The sequence below is a fragment of the Triturus cristatus genome, chromosome 4_2, assembly GCF_964204655.1.
Source record: "Triturus cristatus chromosome 4_2, aTriCri1.1, whole genome shotgun sequence".
Classification (NCBI taxonomy): Eukaryota; Metazoa; Chordata; class Amphibia; order Caudata; family Salamandridae; genus Triturus; species Triturus cristatus.
The window spans coordinates 501,286,750-501,299,693 of NC_140586.1; the positions used below are offsets into that span (position 1 = coordinate 501,286,750).

Below are 12,944 nucleotides of genomic sequence, written 5' to 3' on the forward strand. Positions count from 1 at the left end.
TGTCTCTTTTAGACAGAAAAGATAGGATTTGAGATCATGTTGGATCAGGCCCCAGCATTTCTTGGGTGTAATTGAAGATTCTCCTAGCTAACAGTAAAGGAACATCTTGATTTTATTAGAGACAAAGGAAGTGAATATTATACATATACCTTTCCTACAGTTTATTTATAGCACATTCAAAGAACATTACAATTCCACCAATTCTCCATTACAGAGAGCAATAACACAAAAGAAAGACAACAAACACTATAAATGGAGGTGTGGCTGTACACAAACATCCTCTTTACTTGATGTACAAGGATCTATAATCCATGAAGAGATCAAAAGAATATAGATAACAATAAAAAACAAGCAAGAGTCATAACAGTTCTTCATTCCTTTGTCCATATACATCAGGAAAAGAGTCCTCCATCCAAGCGGTATCTTAGTGTGTATATGTGAGGCTGAATGAGTGTGAATGGGTGTATTGGAAATGGCCCTTTTTGCAGGATTATTCCTACACTTTTTGCTTTTTCCTCCTATTTTTTCCTGACCTGTTTGTGTTGGTTTTAGGACTCTGGCCACTTTCCCACTACCAATCAGTGCTAAAGTGCATATGCTCTCTGTGTAAAATGTGTTATGGATTGGTGTTTCCATGATTGGCCTATTTGTTTTATGTGTCAGTCCCTAGTAAAGTGCTCTGCGAGTGCTAGGGCCCATAAATCAAATGCTGTTGGTGGGCTGCAGCACTGGATTATGCCACCCACGCAAACAGCCCGTAAAGTGTAACTCTGGCCTGCCATTGCAGAGCCTGTGTGCAGCCTGGGGCTGCCATGTCGACTTGACAAGTGCACACACTTGCCAGTCCCTAAACCTTCCCTTTTCTACATGTTAGTGACCCCTAAGGTAGGCCAAGGTACCCCTGTGGGCAGGGTGCATTTTATGTGAAAGGTATGCCCTGGTGTGTGTGGCATGTCTTGATAGTAAATTACAGCCTACTTCGTTTTTCACTATTGCAAGGCTACCTGTTCCCCATAGGCCAGAATGGGCAGTTTGATTATAACATCCTATAATCCTAACTGACCCAGGGAACATGGTAGAAATTCGAGTTTAGTATGTCTGAACTCAGAATGACAAAATACATCTTTTAGTAAAGATGGCTTTAACATTCTATGTTTGAAAATACCACTTTTAGAAAGTAGGTATTTTCTTACCTAACCATCCAGCCTGCCTCTTCTAGCTTGTGTATTGTCTGTCTGGTTTGTGAGTGACAGGGGCTGGGGGGGACTCCAGGAGACTGGGTAAGTCAGCACAGGGCTGAATAGACCTATCTGCACATAGATGGGTGGGAGGAGTAGCACCTGGGTCTGAATAGGGCTGTGCCTGCCTTCCACAATGCTGGCTCCACCTCCTGTGGTGTGTTTGATGACCTTGGCCCACACTGACAAAGGAAGAAGGTGCACACTGGCGGAATGCACCCAGAACTGGTTTGAACTAGGTACAGGACCCTCTGCTTTCAGAGGACAAAGGATTTGGTGGTATAAATATTGGGGCCCAGACCCCAGAACTTTAGATTACTTCTGAACTAAGGCACCTGCCAGGAAGAAGGACTGGGAAAGCTGGAGGAGGAGTACTGCCCCTATGCTGCGTATTGAGGGGTTGGCCTGCAGTGGTTGCTTCTGTCTTGGGTAGGGAAAGGACTGGACTGTGCTTTCATCATCCTGCTATTAGAGGTTTCTCCAAGGGCTTGAAGTAGAGCCTCCGGTTGGAAGTCTCAGGGATAGAAAAGACTTCAAAGAACTCGCTGGAATCAAGAAGACTGCCAAGAAGAAGAGCTGGAGAAGCTGTGAGGAGGAACTACCACTTTGCTGGGTGCTTTGCTGTGTTGGCCTGCAGTGGCTGCTTCTGTCTTGGGCAGTGAAAGGACTGGACTGAACTTTCTCTACTTGTGTGGAGTATCTCCAAGGGCTTGCGGTAGAGCTTGCCACCTGTTCAAGAAGTCTCAGAAACAGCAAAGACTTCAAGCCCGACTCCGTCTATGACGCCGCTGGCGACACCGTGTCCTGAAGGCACCGCCGCAACGCCATACAGTGACCCTGGTCTCACCGCCGCCGCCTGCTGACGCCACCACTGAGCCGATGCTCGCACCGCGACCTGAGGGCACCGCACGCTGCCCCGCTGCACTTCACACCGCAGCACCCGACGCCGGCCGAAGTCAGCGCTCCTGATTCCATCAGAGAGGAGATCGACCTGCAGCGCGTGTGACATCGAGGGCCCTGACGACTCCTGCACCAACCTCCGGAACCGATGCCTGTGGACACCGTGTTTTCGGAAGCTCAACAAGAGGTCATTGACGCCCTGCATTTCTGAAAGGTACTGTTTGCGGGTCTTCCCGACACCATAGCTGGCCTGCGACGCCGCGGTCAGCCAGAACTGTTGGATTTGTTTGTTCACGACACAGTGATAACCCCGGCCGGAGCTATCGACATCAAGGAACTCTTTTACAAGGTTATTTTTATAACTGAAGATTTTTAAGTACTGTCTTGTGGATTTTTATCGTTTTGGTCTTGTTTTAAGTATTACTGTTGGTTATGTGCAAATGCTTTACACACCGCCTCTAAGATAAGCCTGACTGCTCATGCCAAGCTACCAAGGGGGTGAGCAGGGGTTATTTTAGGAGTGTAACTCCCTTACCCTGACTAGGATGAAGGGTCCCTACTTGGACAAAGGTGCAAGCCCTTGCCCAGTAGAGACCCCCTTGTCTAACGGTGGAATGAGGGTGTTGGTGTAGGCCTTTCATTTAATCAAGAGGTAAAGAAAAAATGTGTAATTAGTGAATTTCATAGATCATGTACAGTATTTATGGTCCTTTACAATAAATGAAAAATAGTCCCACAAACTGATGTATTGACGATAAATGAGTTTTTATCAATTGTGTATGTATAATAATAAGCAGTTAATAATTATTAATATTTATATTTGTTTACTTACACACAGCTAAGTGTGCAAGGGAAACGATAACAATTCTATAGTAGTGGATGAATGTTTGTTAAGTCTTGTTATTGTAACATGTGCCTGACTGATTGAAAATGCATAGCCAAAATATCTAAAGCCCTAACATCTGACACCCTACTGAAAGAAACTAGGCATTATAGCCTTACTAACGTAGCCGATAAACAATTAAATGGACATTTTTCATTTTCTTCCAATGATTGGAAAAAATGGAAAACCAAGTTCACATCCCACACCATAATTCCTTTTAATAGTCTACATACCATAGGATATTCACCCACTGATTTATCCTCATGTTCTAGGGTCCTGTCAATATTACTGACCTGTAGCTATTAACAGTCATATAGGACTTGTGCCCAGCCACCAGAGATGCCAATAAATGTAAAACACTTGTAACGTCTCAATGAATGAGAACAATGTCACTGTAATATCACCCTCAAGGGTCCTACAACAACCCCAGAAATACCACTATCAGAATTGACACAGTTCACTGACAAGTCTAATAGAAACAGATACCATGGTTCTGTTCTCCAAAGAAGCGTCACAATTGTTACCACACCAACTGCCTGCAGGTCTGAGAAAAGCAATTCGAAATTATGAGAAAGGGTAGATGACATAAAGATGTCGACGCCACCAGGCCAGATTTCCACCACACCAGACGAAATCTGTAGCCTAAGCTTCCAGATCTGGTCTCCCACTGTAATATTTCCCCAACTGAGTTGTAAGTTGTGAGGCAAACAGATTGATTTCTAAGGATTCCCAAATTCTGCTGTAGTTTTGAAGACATTAGGGTGGGATAGCCAGTTGCTACTGTCCTAATACTCCTGAATAGGCCTGGAAAGTATTCTGCTTTCAAAGAAATCTTTTGTTGGAGACAAAAGCTTTAGCCTCCTTGTCCCTAGGCTGTTTATATACCTGACTGCTGTCAGGTTGTTTGCCCACAGAAAGAGTAAGCATTTTACCCTGCTTTTTACTGGGCGTTTAATTGCAAAGCAGCCTATAATAAGCTCTAAGCACTAAAAAATGTAAGTGCATTAATGACTCTGTCCTGGACCATCTTCTAATCGAGTTTCTGCCATATTGTGCTCCCCAACCCCAGAGACATGCATCAGATTCTAATATAAGATTGGGGGACCTAGGAAAAATGGCTCTCCGAGTTCCATTCATCCACAAGATTTAACCACCATCCTATTTCTTCTCTTGCTTCAAGTTCAAAAGGATTCATCTCTGAATATTCCAGTCCTCTTCTTATATGTTTTATCTTCAGATATTGAAGAACCCTCAAATAAAAACGGGCTGAAAAGATCACCTCAATTAAAGATGAGTACAAACCCACCCATCTTGTGAAATCAGTTCAGTGTCATACACAATTTCGTTTTGATTGCTTTTAATTTCACCTCTGAAAGTGACAGAATTTGTCTCTCTGTGTCCACCAAAACCAAAGAACTCCATCTGTTTTGAAGCAACTAGATCTGATTTCTCCCCATTGACAATAAATCCGAGATTCTGAATTAGCTCTATAGATATCTGTACCTCCCTCAAAAACAGAGATTTCTCCTGTCCCAGAAAAATCATATTGTACAGATATATTATCATCCTCAGTCCCTGAGCCCTAAGTTGCTACTTTTGGATGCAGCAGCTAAGTAAAACACCAAGGAGTTGAGAATAGACCGAAAAGAAGGGATGTAAATCTGAAGGCCTGACCCTTGCACAGGAACGTCAGGTACTTCCTGTGTTGATGCAATGCTGGCACTGGTAAATTAGCACCTTTTAAAGCCATACACATCATCCAGTCCTCTAGAACAATATACTGTCACTAAGACTGACCACTGTCTCCATCTTGAAATGCTGGTAGAGAACAAACTGATTTATGTCCGTCAGATTTATTTGTTCTTTTTCTGCACCAAGAATATGTTGATAACAAACCCCTTGGGTGAAACATACAGAGCTGGATTGCATCTCCCCACAATAATTTCTACACCTCCTCTGACATCAAGTCTTTGTGTTCCTTGATCATTTTTATGGATTCCTTTCAAGGGCATGGCTTCGAAATGAGTTCTCTTGGCCCTCTGACACCAAGGACCTAGTCAGTCTGGCAACCAGTGACAGAGAACCAGCTGAACTGCAACCACTGTACAACCCACCAAGCAGCACTTGAGTGAGATGCATTTGTGGTAACAATCAATCCTGTGAGATATCACAAGGATAGTTAATGGAACACAAACCTCTTTCATTCATGGAAAGGTACACTCAAGAACACTAAGAAACCGGGAATATATTTTCAAGGTTTATTCAAAGTCAAGCTCCTATCCAAGTACATGCAATATCAGTAGTAGCTATTATAAAAACAAGCAAAATACTGGTTATTGATATTGATCAGGTGGGTGAGAAATAAAAAGCATTGTAACATTGTCATGATATCATAAAGCTTCTTTATATTTATATCTCCAAGCACACCTTCCTCTCAGCTAATCAAGCTACACTACAAATGTAGCATACTGCCCGTTTCAGAAACGGTTCACACCTGCATACCTCTTATGAACAACAAAACCAATGATCAGCCAAAAATCTGCATCTGCTGTTCTTGTCTGCACCTGCATGCAGACAGATAAGCCTGCTGTGTGAAGGCTGGATATGGCTTCCCCCTAGCCTTCGGCAAGGGGAGGTGATTACAGCAATAAAGGAACGCTGACAGTGATGGGCATTGTCCCGTGATGCCTTCCAAACATTGAAATCAAGAGCCGATCCGGGCCTCTTAAGCTGTATTCAGGGCATTGATTGGCACATTGCTGCACTGTCTGTATGAAGACACCGACTATTCGTGGGCAATTACCCATGGGCCATTTATCTGAACTGCATCACTAGGGGTCACCTCTGTGTGAATATTATTTCCTTGCATTGGTGGCAGTTATAACTGTGGAACAGCCGGGATCTCGGCTATTGTTGCACTTGAGGGCAAGACAGGTACCATGGTAATCCTTCTGTCCTGATGAAACCCACATATCCACATGCGTGTTGAAACATCATCGACAACAACACAACAAACAAATGACGTGATATTCCTTAATAATTTGAAATGAGAGATTGTTGTTTAGTGGAAGAAACACGCAGAAATACTGTATTTTATTATCATGTCTTTCGCACACTATTGGGTTGTGTTTTTTTAGCACTGCACTGGGGTCACATATCACTAGAGAAGTGAAAATGTATTTATTATGTGTATGTTATAAATCCAGGTCCTGAATATAATTTTCTTACAAAATCAAAATGGGGGCAATTTTGTGTTGCTTTGACTGTCACTATACAACACTGTTGTCCGCTTTATGCCACTCTACCACACTCTACTCCACTTTACAACACTCTACGCCCCTTCACTCTACCATACAGTACTGCAATCTACAGCACACCACTATAAATCACAGTACTCCTGTCTATCTCTGTGTGCACCACTCTAGTTTACTCAATGTCACTCTACCCTTCTCTATGCAACTTCCTCTATACCCCTCCACCCCACTTTACTGCACTCTACTCTATGACACTACTCCAATCTACTTTACTCTACTCTGGTACTCCACTGTTCACCACTACACTCTACGCTACTCTATGCCACTCAACTGTACGAGACTGTATGCCACTCTATTCTACTACTCTGTACCACACTCTACTCCACACCACTCCATTCCACTGTAGAAAGCTCTAATCCGCTCTGTGCACATCCCTGTACTTCACTTTCAGCACTTTCCAACATTCTATGACATGCCAAAATACTCCACTTAATGACACAGCACTCCACTCTATGAGACTCTACTCCTCACTATGATACTTCAAGCCACTGTACTCCACTCCATGCCACTCAACTCTACAACATAACATTCCACTTTATTATACTTTACTTCACTCTATCCTCCGTGACTCCACTCAATACCACTCCACTCTAGTCCACTGTACGATACTTTACCGCACTCCATGCCACTGTTCGACAATCCACTCTATGCCACTCTCCTTCACTGTATAGAACTCCACTGTTCAAAACTCAACTACACTCTATACCACTCTACTACATTCTACTACACTCTATGGCCATACACTCCCCTGTACAACTCGGCACTCTATGCCTGTGCACTCCATTGTACAACACTCTACTCCACTCTACAAGAATTTCCAACAGTCTACGACACAGCACTCCACTGTACTGTACAAGATGTCACTCTAATCTATGACTCTTTATTCAACTCTAGGCTGCATCACTCCACTCTACTCCACTCCATGCCACTAAACTCTACGACAAGTGAATCCACTCTGTTATACTTCAGTCCACACTATGTTATGCCACTCCATTCCAGTGTACTCCACTGCATGACACTTTATCACACTCTTTGCCACTGTACAACAACCCACTCTATGCCACTCCACTGTACGACACCCTACTCTACTCTATGAAACTCCACTACACTGCATTCTACTCTATGACATTCTACTCGACTCAATGCCCATCCACTCTACGCCACTGTACTACACTGTATGACACTATAAGACTGCCACACCACTCCTCTATATGACATGCCACTCCACTGTATGACACAGCACTCCACTGCACAAGACTCTCCTCCACAGTATAACACTGTACCAAAGTCAACTGTACAACACGTTGTGAGAAGTTGGCCTAATATATGCTGTCCACTAGTTATAGTGGGCACCCTGTATCAGTCCAAACAACCCCTTATGGTGAATAGGTTAAAGACAACCTTTATTGAAAGCTATCCTAGTGGTAGCTATGGAGAGCAGCCTTCAGGCTAAGTCTTGAAGGAATGTAAAGCAGCTTGTTTTACCAGTCTATAATCTCCTGAATGACCAAATGAAAGCACAGCCACACCTGGTATATATTTAAAATATATGTATATGTAAAATATATGTATATGTATATGTATTTAAGATAACACACCCCTCTAGCCTCTTTATGAGACTGGAGTTCGAAGTACTTAATTACAATTAGCAATCAACTGTAATAGCACAAATACACGTTTGGGCCCTAGGGGCGTACCAAACCATACATCAATAAAGCGGTATAAGAACCACGACTGAACTAGACACAAGGCCTAGAGCATGTAGAATCGCTGGGACCCCAAGGAACCACCCAAGGTAGTGATACAGGGGACCCACGGGGGCCGTGTGCAGTGTGTGAACACAGCCGCGGGTTCCCGTTAGCTTCTATGGGCAATGTTGCGGTTGGAAATTTAAAGCTTAGGGACACTTAGAATCGAGTCAGGACCAAACCCTTTTGGACTTAGGAAGTTCTAGGGATAGCACCCACGGGAGCACTGGAGTACTCGTGTTACCTCACCCAGGGAAGCCAGGTGCATAGGTGTCTTTTGGTGTCGGGTCGCGTCGTCGATTTCAATAGAAGCTGGTGAAGAAGTGCTGCTGCCGTGAAGAGGAGAAGTGTCCGAAGCGATCCAAGCCTGGATCTAGGATGGAAGGAACCTGAAAGCAGAGGGGACAGAGTCTGGGTCACTTACCAGTGACCAAGGGCACGATAGACCAATGCCCACAGATGTCGGGTGCTTCAGGTGAGTTGACGGGTGTCTTGACTCTTCAGCCACGAGGTTCAGGAGGTGCCAATGACAACCAGGAGCTGGATTTGAGCTGTCCCACAAAGTCTGTCGAGTGCTGCAGTGTTGGTGACCAGATTGGACCTAACAAGCCTTGGCAACAACAAGTTACTTGAAAGCAGAGAAAGGACGTTGGTGCAGACCAGCAAGGTCTGGGGGACTCACCCAGCAAAGGTAAGTCCGGGCACGTCTGGAGCACCCAGGAAAGCCCAATAAGAAGAGGAGTTGCCTTCGTGGGGATCTACTAGCCAACGGGCTAGCGATTGCAAAGGAGCCTCAAGCGGTCGCACTTGAAACTGGCCCACGGGTCACTCGTGGAGTAGAGGCCAGCAATCTTCAGTGCAGGAGGTGCTCAAGACTGGGGCTACTCAGAGCCCAAAGCACAACTTCAAGGAAGACCAGGAAGATGCTTTTGCTGCAAAAGTTCACTGTGTCCAGGGGTCATGGTTCCACGTCACCCACAATAGTCACGGGCCTCAGTTTTACTATGGACTCAGGGTAGCCTCGGGGAAGTCTGGAAATCCACCTCTGGTGATGCAAAGACTTCGGCGTCCGGCAGGAGCTTCAGTGATGCAGACTGGTCAGTTGCTTCTTTGGTGCCTGCCAAGCAGGGTAGTCACTCCTTGACCCCAAGGGAGATTTCTTCAGTCTTCTAAGCAAAGTAGAACATCGAAGGTCCAGGATATATGTTGCAGAGTTTTGTCCAGGGTAATCTAAAATCGCAAGGACTGGGTTCCCATACTTATACTAAGTTTGGGGGTTGGACATACTCTAGGGACCCACCTATGGGAGGGTTTGGAAAGAGGGGTGGTTACACCCATTTCCTTTGTCCAGTTTCACGCCACAACAGGGGCAGGTAGCCCCTGCAACCGGTTTGAACTGGACTATGCACAGGGACACCAAGTGTGCCCCCAGTGCAGGACTTCAAAGCACCAGAGAGTGCTCCCGCCCAGCCACAATACACATCTGCCTGTCTGGGGAGATGGTTACACCTCCCTGGGACAGGAAACCTATTGTCCAGGCCTCACCTGCCAGAGTTTTGGTCAGCAGCAGAAGGCCAGACCAGTGTCCGTGGCAGAGGCATCCATTTTGTGATACCAGGGCTGTAGAAAGTCCAACCGGGTTAGATCAGTGTGAACATGTCTCTCCCTCTAGAAGGGTGGAATGCTAACCCCACAACTGGCGAGGGGTAGTATTCCAAAGCATTTGACACTAAACACGACATGTTTCCGTGCAGCCATCCCAAAGTTAGCATTTACGGCGAGGTTATAATGCACTTAAGAGTATATGGTCAGGCTGCACCACAAACAGCATCAGAGGAGGTACTCCGAACACTGCAGAGGGGCTATGCTCATGCAGGGGCACCCTCTCACATAAAAACCAAGGACTCTGCCTTCAGGATTGTTAAGGCCTGCCATAGGAGTGACTTATAAGTTTTATATGTGTGTGCAAAGGTAGTGATGTAGGTAGCCTATACCACAGTAAGGGGTGCAAGCACCACCTTTCCCAAGCTGCAGTAGCAGACCTGTGGTGCCATTTTGGAGTACTTCCCTGGGGTGGCATAATATATGCTTCAGCCCCTGGTAGGCCTCTGAGGTACCTATGCCCTAGGTACACAGTATACCATATACTAGGGGCTTATAGGGCACTCCAGAATCCAATTAGAAATGTACCTAATGTACATGGAAACCATTTTAGAGAGGAATCAGCTAGGCTGGGGTCCTGATTAGCAGGGCCACAGCCAGACTAAGGTCGAAAAACAGTGAAACACCAGCAAAAAGTGGGGGTACCCATGTGAAGCAGATCCTACTCTCCTACACATGTCATTCTATGACCCCACTATACAATACTACAGTGTACGCTACTCTACTGTACACACTTCACTTGACAACACCGAACTGTATGACACTGTACTCCACTGAACTTCACACTACGCTACTCTACTGTACACACTTCACTTGACAACACCGAACTGTATGACACTGTACTCCACTGAACTCCACACTATGTCAATACATTGCACAGCACTCTATTTCACTATATGCCACTGTACGACACTCTACTTGACGACACTCTATTGCAAAAGGCTCAACTCCACGACATTACAGTCAATAACACGCCACTACAAGACACTTAATTGTATTGTATGACAATCCTCACTACTATACAACACACAACTCCACCCTATGGTGCTCCATTTGACTATGCAACACACCAGGCCACTACGCCCACTCGACTATACAACACATTATGCCACTACACTGTATAACACTTTACTCAACTGTACATTGGTCCACTCCACTCTCTTACACTGTACAATACTACACGACACTGTCCACCACTATACTCTGTAATACGCCACCTAGCAACACTAGGCTGAATTGCACTCTGCGCTATGATTTCAAACACATTTTTCATAAAAAATGAAAATCAGTTAAATTAAATAAAAAAACAAACGTTAAACCTTAGTTATAGTCTGGAAAACTGCTTTTATTCTTTCTATACAAACCCAAATAAAACTATATAAACATTAGAAATTCTAAAGTTATAGTTAGGACTTAAATTCAGAATTTACTCACTGCCTTCAAATTACTATGAATCGTGCACCTCTGTACAGTCTTGACGCCTCACTCACTAAACACCATATTAAATATAACTCGCCTCTCTTTCGTCGCCTCACTCACTATACAACATTAACTATAACTCGCCTCTCTTCCATGCTCTGTGTTTTCACAATTCATGTTATTTGAGACGTCATAAGTGTTGTTATCAGTGCTATAATTTCACATGCTATAAATCTTGCAATATGCAAAGGTATAACCAGTGCATGGAGAAGGGGCAAGTTATGAAATTCCATCAAAAAGCAAATATCAGTTAACATCTACATTTCCTTACCAGACAAGCAAATATTAAAATGCATTAAACAGTTTTTATTACTATGGAACACAAAAAGGGTAAGCTGCCACCACCATACTCATGTCACTTAACTCCAAATAAGGGCTGTAGCTCTCTACCATCACTTGAGTCACTCTTACTGCCCACCTCCAAGTCTAACAAGACTGCATAACCATGATACAGGCCTAGGTCATGCCATCCTGTGCCAGGATCCTTGTTCGCTCTTGACCACAAATCATTACCAAGGTGCCAGATATCCATGCATCTATGGCACTGTGGGCTGTGATGCATGTCCATCATGATGCAGGGAACTTTTCCATCCCAACAGGTCATTTAGAGTCTGGAAGGCAGCTCTCTACCCACCTGGTTAGCAAAGGCTTTGGTCTCTAATTCTCCGGCCGAGGACTGCCCTCCAGATGTGAATGTCTCTGCTTGCCTGGTGGGAATCTTTGTGCCTAGAGTGGAGCAGCCGCTGAGGAGGCTCCATTAAGGGCACTGATCCATTGCTGAGCTGAGCAAACGCCATGTTTGATTCACCCACTCAGCGAAGTTTTTTTTTCTCCAATATTAAACTAACAGATATGGGGCCGTATTACAGTAGGTGCCCTGGGGGCACAACGGGCAATTGCACCAGCTTTGCTCACTCCCGGGGCACTTTGGTATTAGAGAATGGGGTGCAGGCGCTTGTGCGTCCCCTTCAGTACTACCAATAGCGCTGGTGCACTTAAAGCACCAACAGTACCTTCAGGGGGCATTCCCCCATTTTCATAGAGGCGTGCCCTATGCAAATGAGGGAATTCCTTTGCCACTGCGCCATATTACAGACGCAGATGCAGAGACAAAGAAGCTCTCAGGGGAAGTACTCACAGTGAGCCATCTTTTAGGTAGCGCACTGTGAGTGCACCCCCTGAGATCAGCCCTTAGGAGGGGGGAAAGGGGGTCCTATGAACCCCCCAAGACATCCCCTTGCAAGCGGGTGAAGTCACTGAATGCACCCGCCTGCAAGGGGATCTCTAATCCCCTTCAAAAGTGCAGGTGGGTTGCTGCTTGCACTGTGAAAACGTTTACCACAAAAAACTGCTCCTAGTGTGATAACCCCAAAAAGTTATGAGAACGTCGTGAGTGTGGGCATCTCACAAAAAATTACGGACTGGTCTCACACACCACCTGGTGTCATGCTTCATCATTGACCAGTCCTCGCCCTCTAAAACCTTTGTTTGATAGAGGGCGGGCATACACCTGACGACAGGGATGCACTTCTAAATGACTAAGTGGGGGCCCGTGATATTGTGAGTGGATTTAAAAATCATTATGGTTATCAGAAGTGCTATTTTAATGTGACTGATAACTATATGATATTAAAAATATATAGGACGGTGAATGGGGTAATTAGTGTCCCCTAACCGTCTAGTGAGTGGTCAACATGTTTCTGCCGAGTCGGCCCAATTG

At 44.9% G+C, this 12,944-nt stretch overlaps 1 protein-coding gene across 1 annotated transcript in view; it reads left to right on the forward strand.

The window, feature by feature from the left end:
- Nucleotides 1-12,944, forward strand: part of MCOLN3 (mucolipin TRP cation channel 3) — a 589,861-nt gene that overhangs the window by 295,101 nt on the left and 281,816 nt on the right. The window lies entirely within an intron of this gene.